This window comes from Nelumbo nucifera, chromosome 4, assembly GCF_055504915.1.
Source record: "Nelumbo nucifera cultivar China Antique chromosome 4, China Antique-T2T, whole genome shotgun sequence".
NCBI lineage: Eukaryota > Viridiplantae > Streptophyta > Magnoliopsida > Proteales > Nelumbonaceae > Nelumbo > Nelumbo nucifera.
In genome coordinates this window covers 27,513,540-27,531,987 of record NC_142652.1, presented here as the reverse complement: position 1 = coordinate 27,531,987, position 18,448 = coordinate 27,513,540, and the positions used below count along the sequence as shown (strand labels likewise).

Genomic DNA, 18,448 nt, shown 5'->3' with positions numbered 1-18,448 from the left:
TCACCTGATTCAACCTACAATTTAGGCCGTTTTGCTCCAAGCTAGATAGATTCCTGTTTTCAACAGATTGGGAAGAGCATTGGAGGAATTTAACTTCTAGGGCACTCCCTAGACTTACCTCAGACCACTGGCCCATATTGATGTGTAAGGAGGAATTAAGAGGAGATAGACCTACCCCCTTTAGGTTTGAGAACATGTAACTGGCTCATCCGGGATTCATTGAGAAAATCAGAGATTGGTGGGAGCAATGTAATCTATCAGTAGAGTGGAAGGGTATGAAATTCCACAAGAAGCTTCAATTTCTAAAATCCAAGATAAAAGAGTGGAACCGATTGGAGGAGAGAAAGCAGGCTTTGCTGGAACAATTAGAGGACTTGGATTTGAAGGAAGTAAGAGGTCCCTTTGGAGAGGAAGACAAAGAGTTGAGGTGGAGTGTGAGGAGGCAGATGGAAGACCTTTTGCTCTAGGAGGAAATAAGTTGGAGACAGAAATCTAGGTGCAAATGGTTAAAGGAGGGAGACAGAAACACGAGGTTTTTCCATTCTTTGGCAAATAGCAGAAGAAGGAAGAACTTCATTTCAAAATTGGAAGTTGAAGGTGAAGTAATTTCCCACCAAGCAGAAATAACAGAGGCCTTTGTAAATCATTTTAAATCTATTTTCTGAAGGCCGATAAATGTGAGGGTTTGGCTGGAAGTGTTGGATTGGCCTACTCTAATTATAGCGGATAGGGAGGGGTTAGAGAAGGTTTTTGACATAGAGGAGATTAATGAGGCATTGTTTATGATGGATATGACAAAAGCTCCATGCCTAGATGAATTCACAATGGCTTTTTATTAGGATTGCTGGGATATTGTGAAGCAGGATATTATGCGGGTCTTTGAGGAATTTCATAGGAGGGAAATAATCAATCGGGACTTAAACTCCACTTTTATTGCTTTGATCCCGAAGAAGAAAGAGACTTCACACCCTAAGGATTTTAGACCTATCAGTTTGGTGCATAGTTTGTATAAGATAATTGCAAAAGTGTTGCATCTAAGAATAAATAAAGTTCTTCCTTCTATTATTGCATCCAATCAATGAGCATTTGTGAATGAGAGGCAGATCACTGATAAAATCTTGATTGCAAATGAGAGTTTGGAAAGTTTCAAGAAGCCCAAGAAGAAGGGTGTAGTCTGCAAACTAGATTTAGAGAAGGCCTATTATCTAGTTGATTGGTTTTTCCTGGTGTAGGTGATGAGGAGTTTTGGGTTTGGAAACAGATGGTGTAAATGGATTTGGGGTTGTGTTAAGAGCTGCCACTATTCAATCTTGTTGAATGGAGCTGTAAGGGATTTCTTTCTTGCCTCGAGGGGAATAAGACAAGGAGACCCACTCTCCCCCTTCCTATTCACTTTGGTTGTAGATGTTTTAGGCAAACTGATTCATAGAGCTGATGCGAGGAACTTAGTAAAAGGGTGGAGAATAGGAAGGGAGCAAGTACCACTAACACACTTACAGTTCGCAGATGACACAATTCTTTTCTATGAATGTGGGGACATAAATTGGATAGGGAACCTGAAATTGGCCATACAATTATTTGAGCAGATGTCCAATCTAAAAGTGAACTTTGATAAGAGTTGTTTGGTGGGAGTGAATTTGGAGGAGAGAGAGGTAAGTGAATATGCTGGGGTTATTAGGGTGTGCAATTTCGGATTGGCCATTGACTTATTTAGGTCTCCCCTTAGGAGATAATCCCATGAAGGACAGCTTCTAGAACCCAGTTCTAGAAAGACTTGAGAAAATGCTTGCCTCATGGAGGAAAAATTATCTTTCTTTAGGGGGGAGAATCACTTTAATTAGGTCTATCCTAGCTAACCTTCCTGTTTACTTTTTGTCGGTGTTTAAGATTCCCGCAAAGGTCTCAAGTAGAGTGGAAAAGTTAATGAGGGATTTCTTGTGGGAACCAGGAGAGGAGAAGAAAGACCATAGGGTGAGTTGGGAGGTGGTAACTAGAAGCAAGCACTTAGGAGGGCTTGGGATTGGGAATATCAGGAAAAGAAACATGGCATTGTTGGGGAAATGGTTATGGAGGTTTCCAATGGAAATGGACAAACTCTGGACGAAGATTGTGGCTAGTATTACATGGGCTGGAAGACAATGACTGGGATCCAGGAATCTTGGCAAGGACTACAACTGCTTCTCCTTGGAAAGCCATTCATGATTTGCTTTCGGTTTTCTCCCCTTGGATAAGGTATGATCTGAACTCTGGTAATCTCGTAAAATTCTGGGAGCAGCCTTGGGATGGGGACTCATCTCTGATGGACCAATTTCCCTCCTTATATGCGTTGTCAGACTTGAAGAATAAACCCATTTCTTCTTTCTTAGTTCCTTATGATTCTAATTCCAGTTTTGGATGGAATCTAGGGTTGAGGAGAACAATAAGGGATACAGATTTGGGTTGCCTGTCGTCTCTACTAGCCACCCTTGAAAAATGTTTTCTTGGACCCGAGTAAGGATGACTCCAGAATTTGGACTTCATCATCCAATGGTTCCTTCTCCTATGCGTCGTTTTTTGAGACCTTGGTCCATCTTCCTGCTCCTTTTGGCCTTTCCTTCCCTATTAATGACATTTGGAGTAAACCCAATCCTCCTCGGGTTGGTAGTTTTTGCTGGGAAACTTTCCTGGAAAGAATAAATACAACCGACTTGCTTCAAAGAAAGAGACTTAATTCTTGCTTACTTCCCAATAGGTGTGTTCTTTGTAAAGCTAATAGGGAAACGGCTTACCACCTTATGGTTACTTGTCCGGTTGCTAAGACTATTTGGGAATGGGCTTCATCCTTGTTTGGATGCACTTGAAATCCCCTCGTGAGTTTGCAAAGCTTGTTCTCTCCCTCGTTCTCTAGATGGCCTAAGAAAAGAGGGAAGATCATGTGGAGAAGCATTATAGCAGTTGTGTGCTAGTCCATATGGGAATAGAGGAACTCTAGACTTCTTTCAGACAATGAAAGATTTATGGAGAATTTAACTGAATTGATACACTTAAGGGTCAGTCATTAGCTGAAATCTTTGGAGTTTTTTTTCAGAGTTTTCCATAGCTAATCTTTTGAGAAAGTGGAAAGAAGTTGCTACCTCGGCTTAGTGCAAAAGGACCTCTAGACCTTCTTGGTCCCCCCCTCTTTCAGGATTCATGAAACTGAATTTTGATAGTTGTAGTTTAAGGAATCCTGGGCCTTCTGGGATTAGGGGAGTTTTCAGAAATGAGGCTGGGATTATTTTTGCTATGTTCTCTGGCCCTATTAGTGAGGGTGACTCTCTTAGGGTAGAGATTTTAGCAACTTTGGAAGGAATCAAAAGAGCAAGAGAATTAAACATTCGGTGCTTAATCATTGGAGGGGACTCGGAGGTGGTAATTAGGTGGTTGAAGGAAGACAACAATGGTTTGTGGAGCTACAGAAATGAAAAGAAAAAAATTTAAATGGCTGAGTAGGTATATTGAGGTGAAGTATAGTCGGGTGAAGAGAAGTGCTAATTCCATGGCTGATGGGTTAGCCAAGCAAGGGGTGGTTAAGGATTCTTTGTTTTGGGCCACTTTTTAGCTTTCCCTCTTGTTCTCTGTTGTGGGGGAGCTAAGATATTTTATCTCCCCTCTCTTGTATTCAAAGTTTCACAATTTTTATAATCTAATAAAACATTTTGTTATTGATAAAAAAAAAAAGAATCTCATGTTCTTTTTTTAGATTAATGTGGGGACTAGGGAAAGTTTATTTTCCTGGGTATCACTTATCTATCTCCTCAGTGGGTAAATAACTTTCCCACCTAGGGGGAAAGTTGCCAATACTTGAATGGAATAAAAATGCCCTTTTTAATAATGGATTTTTATGGATAAAATGGTCATTGCCTTATTTACATGAGAAATAAAAGAACATGGGTAAATGCACTTGCCTAGATAAGTGTTTCCCAAGTAATTGCATTTACTCGGATAAGTAATTTATCAAAAAATGAACAAGGCCTTGTAGAGAGATGATCTCAATGATGAGATCTTGCAAGTAAAACTGTTGCATACTTTTATAAGTAAAGCATTCAGTTAGCAAAACCGTTGCACACTCTATAAACATGAGCATCCTGTTGCACATTGGGGGACTCGGTTTGGGAGGAATACAAATACAAACTCCCTATGAATATGAATGCCCCAATGTGCAACCCTGATGTGCGACCGAATGCCCTCATGCCCAAAAGTTTTTGCTTGCAGTAAATCCAAACTTGACAAATCCTACTATCAAGGGAGCAAAGTGTTTTTCCTTTTGGGGTAAGATGGACAGTTTGGGTCCACGTTCCTCATGTTGAGTATAACCATTTATGTGTCTTTGTTCAAATATTTCTTGACACCTTTGCATTTCACAAACCTTATACGCTGTATTTGGTTTGAAGGAAAAAGTAGGGAAAGGATATAGATTTCCTTACATTTCCCTTCCTTTCCCTACTTTTTCCTTCAAACCAAACACAGCCTTATTTTCACCAAGAATCATGAATGCCAATTTTTTTTCTTGGAAAACACAGATACACGTACACACAAATACACGTGTTGGTGGAGGTGCATGCTGACCGTGTGTTTAAAGTGCTTTGATTTTATTTTTATAATATTTTCATTATGACAACCACAAGACTTCTCATAAAAGTTGTTTTCATTTTTCAAATTTCAATGCGCTGCATTACTTTGACGATTCAAGGTGATTCAAGAAATGTTAATTTGATGTTTCAAGAAACCTCTCCTCTCATGGATCTTAAATCTAATCATTGTAAGTTTGTAACAATGTGTTTTTTTTTTCCAAAAACTAACTTACGAAACGTGATTTAAGAACATTTATGTTTTTAAATCATGCCTAAAGAAGACTGACATTTTGTGGAGATTGAAGACAATTTTGGAAGAATGCAGGAAGGTTCACGAGCATCTTTGTTGCAGAGTGGAGTATCATCATGTTTCCAGAGAAGCCAATCAAGTTGTTGGCTGGACAGAAAAGGAAGTTCTTTCTTATTCGAATGATTCTATTTCTCTTTGTGGCATTAATCTCCTTAGGTTCAGTTTGGAAAGAGTACAAATGCAAATATATACACCGCAAATACATATAAAATAATACAAAATATAAGGTTTTGCACTCTACAAATTTGTATTTGTATGGAAGGAATACAAATGCAAATACATACAAAATAATACAAAATATAAGGTTTTGCACTCTACATATTTGCATTTGTACTCCTTCCAAACTGAGCCTTAGGGATTTAATATATATCTATTGGGGTGACTTGTGGGGTTGAGCTACTCCCTGCCTGCCTTGTATAGCTCCTCCTATTTCTATAAAAAAAAAGAACATTTATGTTTTTTTTTCTTTTCTTTTTTTTAGTGGCAAGTTGATGAAACAGGTGACTAGCGAAATGCATTGGTGCCGAACACCCACTTTATTAATAGAATGTTGCTTTTATCTCGGTTATTTTATTATTTCAAACCAAACACAACCTAGTAAATTCTTAGCAATAGATTTATGACTGTAAAACAAAATTAACATTATTAGCAACCCAATTAATATAAGACCTTTTAACATTGAAAATTAACCCATTGTGAGCAATTCAAATTTAATACAAAATAACAACAATCCATTTCCTCCTCGAGGCATCTAAAAGTTGAGGAAAGTTGCAAGGTGCCAACTAGTTGGTTGGTAAGCTCTCCTGCTAATCATAGTGGAGACTTGGGATCAAATCCCGTCTGCACCTAGGTTGAGGGGATTATGGGTTGGGGGATGGGCTTAGGTGATGATATTACTATTTTTGGATGACAAAATAAATACTTCTTAGGGCCTATTCACTTTTTAGATTTTGAGAGGGGGAAAGTTAGTCACTGGGATCTTGGTTCCCATTAACCAAGATATACCTATGTTCCTTTTTCAGATTTTATGTGGGATTCATGGATAATTTATTTCCCTTGGGTATCACTTGCCTAACTAGGGGCAAGTTGCCAACACTTTCATGAGACAAAATTGCCCCTTCTACTAATGGCTTTTCATGGCTAAAATGGCCATTGCCTTATTTACTTGGTTTGCATTTGATTTCAGAGGAAAAATCGTTGATGTAAAAGTCAATCAATTGGTTTAAAATTTGAATGGACCATTTATGTAAGTCAATCAATGATGGAAAAATCATTGATAATCGATGAAAAATTCAGCCAATTAGATGGTTTACATCGATTTTTGATGTAAACTTGGCATTGGAAGCAAACGCTTGAAAAAACGGATCAGGTGTGGAGTTTTACACTAGTTCGTATTTACACTAAAAACAAATGCATGTAAATATGAATTGGTGGTGGAATTTTACATCGATTCACATTTATACCGAAAACAAATGCAGTCTTAGGAAATAAAAGAATATGAATAAATACACTTACTCGGATAAATATTTTCCAAAAAGCACTTATTCAGATAAAATGCATTTAATTGAATAAATAACTTCACCAAAAGCGAATGGATATTAATGACAAATTGATTAAGCAAATAGGTTGAAAACTATTATGGGTGTTAGCGTTCGACTATGATATGGAAAATATATGATATCTGAAAAACTTTTGATCAGTCAACTGGAATCATAAACGTGATAGCCAATCAAGTGTTATTTATTAAAATTCAAGGGTGGGTTTTGATTGGTTAAAACTCTTCCCATACCATATCTTTTCCCTTCCCTTTAATAAAATGAAAACTATAGTATAGGTTTGAAGTAAATCTATAGGTGTTGTAATAAATTACCCTTAAAAAAATTGGCTATTTAACAACTCATCTTTTTCAATTACATGACAGATTTACCTATGCAACCAGTTGGAATTGAACCACTTTTGAGTTTTGATGTGGCGTGAGTCTTGTGACACTGGCGTCATTCGATATGGACTCAAGGAAATTTCGTAAAACGCATGATGAGTTTGGATATGATCCGAGCTAGGAATGGCAATTTTCCCCATTTCCCCGATCCCCATAGGGATCCGCCTCGAATGGGGCGAGGATGGGGATGATTTCCCCTCGCTGGGACGGCAATAGGGAAATTTTCATCCCCATTAGCGGGGACGGGGAGAGAACTCCCCGCCCCACGGGGACCTCGCTCCCCACCCGTGGGATCCCCACATATATATATGTATATATATGTTATATATACACATACGTCTATATATTAATGTTTTAAAAATATGATTGAATCTTTTTTAATAGATTGTAAATTTATATTATTTTATTTTTATAATAAAAACAAAATTATTAACATTATAAAAAATTACGTGAAATGGAAATCCCCGTCGGAATAAAAATAACCTTGACGGGAATGGGGACGGGAACAAGAACGGAGATGGGAATTATTAACAGATGTTCTCTCCTGGTTCCACAGTGGTTCTGCATTTCGTATGGGAGTCTGACACGTGTAAGTTTAGAAGTTGAGTCTGATCCAACGACCAACTGGTCCAAGGCTCCGATCCAAGCCTATCTTCTCTGTCCACACCCCACGGAGGGAAGAGAATTAATGGTGAGACAGAGAGAAGCGTGATGCAGAAGACAGTGGATTTGACAAATCTCTCTCTCTCTCCACGGGACTATTAAGTATTAATAGCGTCCGAGCTACCCCACGAGCTCATGTGCTCATCATCAATCCAATAACCGCAGGGCTTCCGTTCAATCACTGTATTTCATGTTCGTCTTGTGAACTTCAAACCGTGGAGAAGAGAAATGGCGGAGGAAGGAGGGAAGAAGGTGATGGTGGCTATTGATGAGAGCGAGTTCAGCCACTATGCCCTAGAGTGGACACTCGATAACCTTCATAACAGCATCTCCACGTCGCCCCTCGTTGTCTTTACTGTACAGCCTATCACCGATCTCAGTTACCTCAGCGCGGCGTCCTACGGTGCTGTTCGTACGTGTTTCCTCTGCCAGATTCTTCTTATCAGGCTATATTAGATTATTGTTATAGTTACTCTTTCCGGTTCCTGTCTCCTTTTCGCAGAAATTGATATTTTTTATTTGTTAATTTGCAGTTTTCCTTTACCTTTTTCCCCTGTTATGTTTTTTTTTTCTGGATTTTGGTTATATAGAAAATAATGTATGTTCTATTTAAAGGTTGAAGTTTTTAATGGCAACACAAATCTTTTGGATTTTGATGTTACAGCATGAAATCAGTGGATTTCTTTACCTAAATTTGCAGTCATCTCTCCTTGTTGCTTTGTTGTGGTTGTGTCTGCAGAAAACAATGTTGGGTTCTTGAATTATTAACCGCTCTTTTAAAACATTGTCATGATATTGGGGGAAATGATGTCTTGCTGTTGTTTTTTGTTTGGGCTATAAAAGATTTAGATCATTGTTAGAATATCATAATCGCTGATAGGGGTGTCAATTGTACCAGATTTGGTGGTCGAATCCGATCTGGTCCAATATGAATTCATTACAAATGGACCAGGTCCAATCCAATCACCTGTACTCTTATATTCTATCAATCTGACTCAATCCAATATATATCCTTATGGATGGACCGGATCCAATCAAATCCAATAAATACTTTGGACCATTATGTCTGGACCAGTTCAATTCAATATGTCTTATTGTTATGTCCAATCTGTTCGAATTGATTTTGATTTGAATGGTCCAACACAAAACCGGTCCATTGACACCCTAGCCTCTTTGCTGACTTCTTTGTCTGTTGTAAATTTCTTGCTTTTTAACAGATCCGGATTTGATTAAATCTGTCCAAGAACATCAACAGAAGCTTTGATCTGCTCTCTTGTCACGAGCAAAGGAAATATGTGCTGCTCGCGGGGTACTACAACTCGAGTTAGTCCTTCTCAGTTTTCACTGATGGTTTGTTTTTATGGTGATGTCAATGCTTTGTTACTTTATTTTCAATAGAAACTTAATCGGCATTTGTGATGCATGAAAACAGGAGGAACTATATGAACCAGTGAAATCACCTCTCCCTGTACATATATATCAACAAAAGCACAAGTTAGGTAGTTCAAATCCATATAATAGATTCTAAACAAGTCCAACTTGATGCAGGAAAAGGTAGAAGCAGATTAATATTTTCCAGTGGAAGATTGAACATGAATCTAAATGTCCTTGTAATTAGCCCTTTAAATATTTTTAGGAGTTAGGTGCCCTCCCCTGTTATCCATTTTTTATGGTCTTTTGAAGCATGGTCTTTAGGTTTTTCATAAGGTCTGTGATGTTATTTGATGAAATTCTGAATCTGGATTTATTAAATAGTGATTTTTTTATGAATATTTCTTAAATAGTGATTGTTCAATTCATACAGTTTACTAAATAAATAAAGAAAAAGGTTGGGAATAGGAGAATGGCGTTCAATTTTTTGTGTACAAGTAACTTGACCTGAGTCAGTCAACTTATAACATGGGATCAATGAATAACAGTAATAGTTAATGAAAGGGTTTCAATATACCTGTAATGTTAATTACCTTTGTAGACTTTTTTCCTTCGTAACTTCGTACATAGGTTTCAGTTAATCTTTTACGTAACCAGTGTTTGCATGAACTCTACCAAATGGATAAAGTGTCTGAATCAAACATGCATTGGACTGTGACACCCCGCGAATTCTTGAAGGATGCTTCTATGTGACATTTTTTCTTTTTTCTGTTGCTTATGCAGCATAAATGAACAGCTAATGTATACAATGAATGTTGTTCTTCCTATAAAATGTTATTAAGTAACAAACATAATCTTTTAAACCTTTTTCTATAGGTTTATAATGTTAAAATTCAATAAAATATGAACTATTTTAAAACTTTATACCTTTTATTTGTGTCTGCAAATCCTTGTTTCTTCGCCTCACCAAGTCAGATTCCCAGACATGCAATGGATTCTGATTCCCGTGTTCATGTCCCTGTAACACTGGTCATGATGACAGTTTAAAGTGGTTCTTTTGTTTTCTGTTTTCTCTTCATACTGAAATAATTGAAGACATGGAAGTGTATTCACATTTCACACTGAATTGCTTCCCTTTCCACAGGTAACAGCAGAAACAATTTCAGTGATTGGGGATCCTAAAGAGGCCATATGTGAAGCAGTTGAGAAGTTTAATATCAGTCTTCTTATCCTGGGTAGCCATGGGCGTGGAGTAATAAAGAGGTTAGTATTCTTCTTGTTTGAAGTCTATTTTACTGTTTGTAAAGGCCAGTGATTGCATTATAAAAAGGGAATTAAAGGACAGTTTTCAATCACCGATTGCAATGAATAATGGGATTTCAATCTTCAGCAAGAACAAGACTTGCAGAAAATACATGCATAAAAAATGGTCGACAACAGCTTGATAGACTAAACTTGGAAAGCAACACAAAGTGCTAGCTAGCTTGCAGGTAAAGTCTTTGACTGGTTGTAGCGGAAACTTGGGGTTGAATCCTGCCTTCAAGGAAGGGCTACCCCTGTTATATAGCCCATTTGCCTACCAAAAGAAAACATTGGAAGGCAAACATAGAAGAAACTTGGCCTTCCTCTACACAATTTTCTTACCCCGGACTTTCTCCTTTTGGTAAGAAGATTTTAGGACTTTCTTTTTAACCAAGGTAACTAATTCCTTTCATATTGAAGGAAATAAGAGCCACAAAGGAGTGTCAACGGTATTCGAAAATCTGATTTTGAATTCGATATTCAACATAATCGAATTGAATTCAAATAATTCGAATATCTAATCGGTCGAATTCGGATATGACCTGATTCGATTTGATAAATATCCGAATTCGATCGATTATTTAATTCTTATATATAATATATAAAATATTTTATATAATTTATATATATAATAATTAAGTTACATAAATAATTTATATACTTTATATATATAAAATATTTATTTTATATATTTATTAATTATCTAAAATAATTAATTAATCGAATTTGGATCGAATCGAATATTTGAATATTTAATCGGATTCGAGTTCGGATATTAATTTTCAATATTCGTCGGATATCTAATCAAATTCGAATATCGGATTTTCTAATCGGATTTGAATTTAGATATTGCCTGATCCGATTCGAATTCGATCCGTTGACACCCCTGGTTGAAAGCAAGAATATATAACACTTTATTAGTCCAAGGTAACTACCACCAAGGAGAACATAAGTAGTCAGTACCACTAAAATAATTCATTATGCAATGCAAGTCAATGACCCATTCAGATAGTCCCACCAACTGGACGAGGCCGAGGTGGAAGGATGAAGCCGCGCACCGAAATCTACAATCAAGAGAAAGGTCAGAGGCCCAAGGAGTTATTCCCCGAGTAGGTACTTCGATGTTCAAGTTGGTAGGGTAGAGAAGGATGTAGCCAGGACTAGCAAGTTGGAATAATGCTGATCTGAGCCGAAGAGATAGTGCAAAGAGGTATTCAAAGAGTGTAATTCCAAAAGTCCCTTACTTCGAGTGGGGAATACCTATTTATAGTTGTGCGTCCTTGTCCTAGTGGATAGGGCTTCCGGAGTTGTCTAGATGAGGGTGTCTACCGAGGTCTTCAGGAAGTTTCCTCTTCCCTGGTGGAGTTCACTTCCTTGTCCGTGCATGACACTCCTTAGTTGTGTTCTTATGTTACGCGTGGCGTCGACGTGGCCTGAGAGGGGGCAACCACGAGAGATTGCCACGTGGCATCATTGGCCAACTCAACCATCACCTGAACACCACTCCCCTGGTTTCGAAGTTGAGGAGTGTCGTGCTCAGCTGCGACTGGGTGTGGAAGAATTATGTGTCCTCGGTAGAGGGATTTTAGTTTCTTTGAGTTGAATGGCCCAAAGTAAGATTGGTTCGTCTCCCCGAGGTCACGTACGTGCGAAGTACGACATCGAATCGGTGCCATTGATCTAATTTAATCTGAACCGTTGGATGTCTTTGTAAAAAGGGGGTAGGTGAGCCATTTCACTTTGTCATTTGGAAAGAGTTTGCACCTTGGAGTTCGGCTGACGCCCCTTGCTTGATTTCTCAGGCGTCCTGAGCTTCTTTTTTCTTCAGTAAGATGTCTTCCACTACGTCTTCCTTGTCTTCCCTTTTCATTGGGTATACTTTGGGGATGAGAGCGAGGGTAGTCCTCAACGCGAGGCGACTGAGGTTATGGTACCGGAGATCGATGCCAATATGACTGAGGTTGATGACGAGGGCAACACTGAGGTTTGAGAGATTGGTGCTTGGGAGACTGGTGCCGACGAGGTGGTTGAAGCCGATTTGGAGTCAGAAGAGCAATCCCTCGAGAGGAAATTTAGGGAGCAGTTGCCTCGGCTCCGTGTAGCCTTTCTCTAGCCGACCTGGCTCGAATTTGGGAAGTGTATCTTATTCCCAAGGAGTACGAACCGGGGTGTCCTAGGATCGGGGAGAGGGCCAGTTCGGTCCGTCCTAGGGAGATTTGTGTGTACCTCCATAGTTTGATTATCGGCCCTAGGTTCCCTTTAGATCCTAGGGTAGTGGCTGTCTTGAGGTGGTATCGGGTCCTACCTGTTTAGTTGATGCCAAACTCGTTTCAGTACCTAGTTGGGCTGCTCTTCTACTACACTCTCAAGGATATTGAGATTACCTTGTCGATGTTTAAATACTTTCTCCACTTGAAGAAGCACAAGTAGGGGTACTAGTACCTGTCGGTTAGGCCAAACATCAAGGCACTCGTTGGGGCTCCCTCTTCCATTAAGCACTAGAAAGAGGGTTTCTTCTTTATGAAGTCCTGAGGAGGTTGGTCGTTCTCCCTTACCCTGCCCGTTCTGAGGACCAAGGATAAGGGTCCTTCCCAGGCCGAGTTGTTGAAGAAAGAGATAGCTATTGTGAGGAGGATAGTGCGGGTGCACATCAGGGAGTACATATCATCCCGATTGCTACCTTGGCTGGGTTGATGTGCCCTTTGGCCGAAAAATCCCCGTCTGGTCCTTGAACTATGTGGTCTCCCTTTTTTTTATGAGCCTATCTTCACTTGGTTCTAACTTTGTGGTGATTTGTGCAAATTCAGACATGGCCGATGCTGAGGAGAGATCTCAGTGTATGCAAGTTGCGGCTATGAGGAAGGCACAAGTGGCTAGGACCTCGGGCGTGCAGCCCGGGGCCGCGAAGCTTCAATGCCATTTGGCAGAGTTCATGCCTCGGCAGGGGAAGAGATTGAGGTTGACAAAGAAAGTCATGGTATTTGACTCTAAGGAGGCCACAACTCAGCTTGAGCGATCTTCATCGCAGAGGGGCGATGCTCTGGAATATGCTTCGACTGAGGGATCGATCGGTGTGTACATGCCACAATGGTCAGTTCGGCCAGAGGACACCCTTGAGATGAAGGGGATGGCAGAGCAACTTGCCTGGGGTGTGATGTCCCCTAGTATTAGGAAAGAAACTAGTAGTCGCACTAGCACCTTCCTGGAGAGTGTGGCTCTCCATCAGATCATGGCGGTAAGTTCGGCTTTACTTGTTCTTCCTTATTTCTCTTCTTTTCTTTTGTATTAACTATTTGGTGCCGTATAGCTGGTTTATTCGGTTGTCAGCCATGTCGACCACCTCCACGGGTTGTGGCGATTTTATGAGTTGCAAGAAATCGAGAACGCTCAACTGAAGGCGGAGTTGGTCGAATTGAAGCGCGCCGTCGAGGAAAGGGACAACACCATCCGCAAGCTGAAGGGCTACTCCATGATGCATGAGAGGTGCTGAGGAAGGGGCTCGGGGAGGTTGAAGCGAAGATAGCTTGGGCGAAGGAGGAGAGCGTCGCTGAGTGTAGAGCTTTGGAGGCTCATCAGAACAAGCTGGATGACTATGCTACTAACTCTTGGTAAGAGGGATTCACTCTCTACCAACTGCTGGTGATGCGTCAATTTCTGAAGGTGGCCGATGTTATTCAGGGGTTCAGCCCGTTCGATAGGTGTTTGGGAGTTTGGATTGGCTCCCCACACCAACCCCATGGCACCCATGTGTTTCCAACCTGCTGTGGGGAACCCATTCAGACTTTTTGGAATTGCTTTTTTACTCCTTTTTTTTTGTTGGATGAACAGTTTCAAGCCATTTCAGCAAAATTGAATGTCAGATCCTGTGATGGTCACTTCAAATGCCATTTTAGCGTTTCTTTCAATAGAAACAATGTTTTTACCTTTTTATACCTAGATGGCATCAAATATCAATAAAAAAAGGGAGAATGACGATTCCAGACTTCCAGGGTTAGAATTTTTAGGCCCAAAGTACAGTTGAGGTGAGTGTCAACTCGAAATTGATGCCAAGTCATGGGTGGACATTGGTGTATAGAATGGGTAATCGTGAAGATGTTGTCATCGTTGATGCCCAGGAGCGTGCCAAGGATCCTAGTGGAAAATTAATGTGATGTCTTCGGCTTCGTGGCCTCGGTCTCATGTTGGTTGAGGTCTTGGGCTTGACGCCAGATGGCCGGGGTCTTCGACTTTGTGGCATCGGTCTTGTGTTGGCCGAGGTCTTTGGCTTAGTGGCATCGGTCTTAGGTTGGCCAAGGTTCTTAGCATGATGCTTGCCAGTCGATGTTTTCGGCTTTGAGGCCTCGGTCTTGTGTTGGTTGAGGTCTTTGGCCTAGTGGCATCAATCTTAGGTTGGCCAAGGTGCTTGGCTTGATGCTCGTCGGTCGAGGTCTTTAGCTTGGTGGCCTCGATCTTGCGTTGGCCAAAGTCTTTGGCCTAGTGGCCTCGGTCTTAGGTTGGCCGAGGTGCTTCCAAGTTCTCAACATTGCCGGGGAGTTTGGTGGCACTTGGGCTTAGAAAGCTTCACACTCTTTGACTGGTCTAGTTGTGGTCTTTGGTTAGCTCTGCTCTAACTACAAGGAGGGAGGGTGCACAAAGTTCGATGGTCGTCCCCTTGCCATTCTGTAGCGGGGACATCGTTCCCGCGGTACTCGTTGATGGTTTGTCATGGCCTCAGACCATTTATGGTCGATCAAGTCTCAATGATTGTTAGGCCCCAACCGTTTTATAGGTTGGCCGGGTACGAGGATGCCGTCGTGCTGTGACCATTGGTCAATGTGGAGTTTGGCTGTCAGAGTTTGGCCGGATTGTGTGCAGGTGTTTGGTCGTTTGTGCTTAAAAGAAAATTCTTTATTCATTGAGTTTGTACAACTTGGTTGTCGATAGTGCTCGACATTGATTGTTGTCACTGCATTTGAATTCCTAGCACTCTAGCTCTTCGATGCAGGTCCTCCGTGCTTAGTTGTTCCCCTCTATAATGGTCTTCTTGCTCGAGATGATGGCGATGACCCCAATAGGTGGAGCTCGAATTGGGGGATCGCTAGTGAGGTGTAGCTCTTCTTTGGGTTTATGTTCTTTGATGTCGATGAAGCCACGGAGGTATCTGTGTCGGATGAGGTCTTCCAGGTGGTGGCGGAGGTCATGGTAGTTTTTGGTCTCGTGGCTGTGGTCTTGGTGGAAATCACAATACTTGTTTCAACTTTTCTTGTTGCCCTGGGTTTTTATCTTCTCGGGCCACTTAACGAAGTTGCGGTCACGGATTTGCATAAGTATCTCGGCCCGCGAAGCGTTGAATGAAGTGAAGTTATGATATGTCAATGGTGGGGTCCTTAGTCTGTGGTCAGGTTGGCGATCCTACCTCTTGGCGTCTCGGTCCAGTCTTCGGCTGTCATGGTCTCTGCGCTTTCGGTCGTGCTAGTCTTCATCCTCCTTGCACAGCGCTTGGGCCTCTTCGGCGTTCATATACTTCTGCGCATGCTTCATGAGCGCGGTCAGGTTGGGCGGAGGTTCTTTTGCAAAAAGAAGCTGAACATTGAGGAGCGCAACCTGCTCATGATGGCGGTCATGGCCACCAACTAGTATAGAATTTTTTACTTGAAGGGCCTTGGCGTTGAACCTCGCCAAGTATTCCTTCAAGGTCTCTCCTTCCATTTGTTGTACCTGCATGAGGCGGAGGGCTGCGAAGTGAGCAGGATCCCTGAGATGGGGAACAAGCTCCAGAGCGGTTGGATGTGTTATTAGGCATGGTTGCTTTTAGTGCGTAGAAAGGGGTTTGGGAAATAACTTTTTGTACGCATCCCATAGATGGTGCCAATCTATGTTGTCCGATCTGACGTGTTTCGAACCAAGGACATAGTCAGATAATCCTGCCAACTGGACGAGGCCGAGGCGGAAGGACGAATCCCCGCACCGAGATCTACAATCAGGAGAAAGGTCCGAGGTACGAGGAGTTATTCCCCGGGTAGGTACTCCGTCGCTCAAGTTGAAATAGTGTTGGTCCAAGCTAAAGACATAGTGCAAGAGATATTCAAAGAGTGTAGTTCCAAAAGTCCCTTACCTCGAGTAGGGAATCCCTATTTATAGTTGGGCATCCCTGTCCTAGATGGATAGGGCTTCTGAAGTTGTCGAGATGAGGGCGCTCGCCGAGATCTTCGGGAGGTTTCCTCTTCCCTGGTGGAGTTCGTTTTCTTGTCCGTGTAGGACACTCCTTAATCGTGTTCTTCCATTGTGCATGACGTCGACATGGCCTAAGAGGGGGGAGCGGCAGCAAGAAATTGCCACGTGACATCCTTGGCCAACTCAACTATAACCCGAGCAAATGTCTTTCTAGTTTCAGTGTGCATAGAACAGTACAGGCCTGAGAAATGGAGAAGGCTCATAGATTGTTGTAGATAATACAAGGGCAGGGCTTGCCTTGGATAGTTTTGTCTGCCTCACTTTGTATGTAACCAAACCACATGGAATTAGGTTTGGGGCAAAACAACACTTTTACCATTTGGATGCTCCTTCCCAGGTTCCGGTTTTGGGTAATCAATTATGTAACTTTTGCAGTGTAAAGTGGACAAATATAATTGGTAGAAAATTATATGTTGCTACAATTTTGTTTATTGGAATGATATAAATTATTCATATTCTTGCGCATGCTAGTGTTGTAAACCACCACAGTTAAGTAATAACTCTTTTAAACAAAGGCCTCCTTGTTAGATTGGTACTTTGAGCAGAACTAAATCATATGATGCGCATTTATGAGAAGTGAAGAAGGTTAGGCATATTTACACATCACTTCCTTTTTAGAATTCTTTCACCTTTTTTGTAACTGCTGGACTGCTAGTTATCCATGATAATTCATAAATGGTTTCATAAAGCAATTATGGCAGCAATTAAAATGCCTGATTTTAGTTTTGGCGGTTCATATTGCACATTTGAATGCTAAGATGAATTTGTTGAAACAGGGCTGTCCTAGGAAGCGTGAGCAACTACTGTGTTCACACTGCAAAGTGCCCCGTTCTTGTTGTGAAGAAACCTGTGTGAGTTATCATCGTTGGCAACTCAAAACATGTAGTTTGTTCATATGACGTTTCACATGGTTGTAATTGCAAGTTAATGGCGACAATAAAGACAGCACACTAGAAAATTGGCTGTCAATCCTTCTTTGTAATTCATAATTTATAATGCTATTGTGAAGAAAAATAGGAATTTTTAATCTTAATACAATTGTATCTTCTAAGCGCTCTGATTCCATGAGTTAAAAACGTATGGATGCAATGAAATAAAAAAAAAAAAGAGAAATTCTAGGATTTTATTTTATTATTATTATTATTTTTTTTTTGTTTCTTCGTTATCTGGTTTAGGTGCATCAAACACAATACACCATATCTCCACAAAGTAGCAATGAATCGTTGGGTCAGACCATGACACGTCAGCATATTTCACATACTGTGTATGTATGTAATACGTTATATTTATGTATGTATGTATGTATGTATTTTATCAATAAACATGTATTGATATATGCATCAACATATAAACATGTATTTTATCAATAAACAATGTATAATTTATTTTTACATATAATATATGTATATAAGAATTATTTCATGTTAAATTTATATTTTTAACTAATTTTTAGAGTTGTTATTTATAAAAAAATGCTAAAAATAATTTGAGGAAAAAAGGGTTTTTCTGGTGAAAAATAGCGAAGTGAGACATCGTTGGCACTTTAGATGCATAACTCTTGAAAAATTACCCTAAATTGGACAATCGTGTGCAAAGTTATGGCCTCTATAATTTTGAATATACATTGAGTGTAGTTCATGACCTAGTGACTTGGTCGAATGGGGATGTCAGATATTTCATAAAAAACCACATGATTTTTTACCAAAGTTTGGATTTTAGGAGAATTAGACGTAAAATCATGGTTGGGTTATAGTTTGAACAATTCGAATATTCGGGTCAATGGTGGGTTAAAGAGGTTGCAAGGTAGGGTATGAAACCAGTCTAATCCTGAGGGGTCCTACCAATTTTAGATCCACATGTGGATCATGTATAACTATATTGGGTCCATTTGCAAAAATGTATATAGTTGGATTCATACCCGGTTAGGAGTTTTACCCGACCTACGTATGTTTGTTGAACAATTCGAATTGACATAGAAAAACCAACTAAAAAAAACAAGAATCATTTCACTGACATAGAAAAATAAGTTTTTTGTTAATTCTTGTTTCATTTCATTGA

General features: G+C 40.3%; 1 pseudogene across 1 annotated transcript; it reads left to right on the top strand.

Moving 5' to 3' along the window:
- Positions 1–7,369: 7,369 nt before the first annotated feature.
- On the top strand, positions 7,370–17,441 carry LOC104602929 (uncharacterized; annotated as a pseudogene). The gene is made up of 4 exons (XR_016068556.1): positions 7,370–7,916; positions 8,722–8,813; positions 10,020–10,138; positions 17,167–17,441. The product of XR_016068556.1 is annotated as an uncharacterized LOC104602929 (transcript).
- Positions 17,442–18,448: the final 1,007 nt, after the last annotated feature.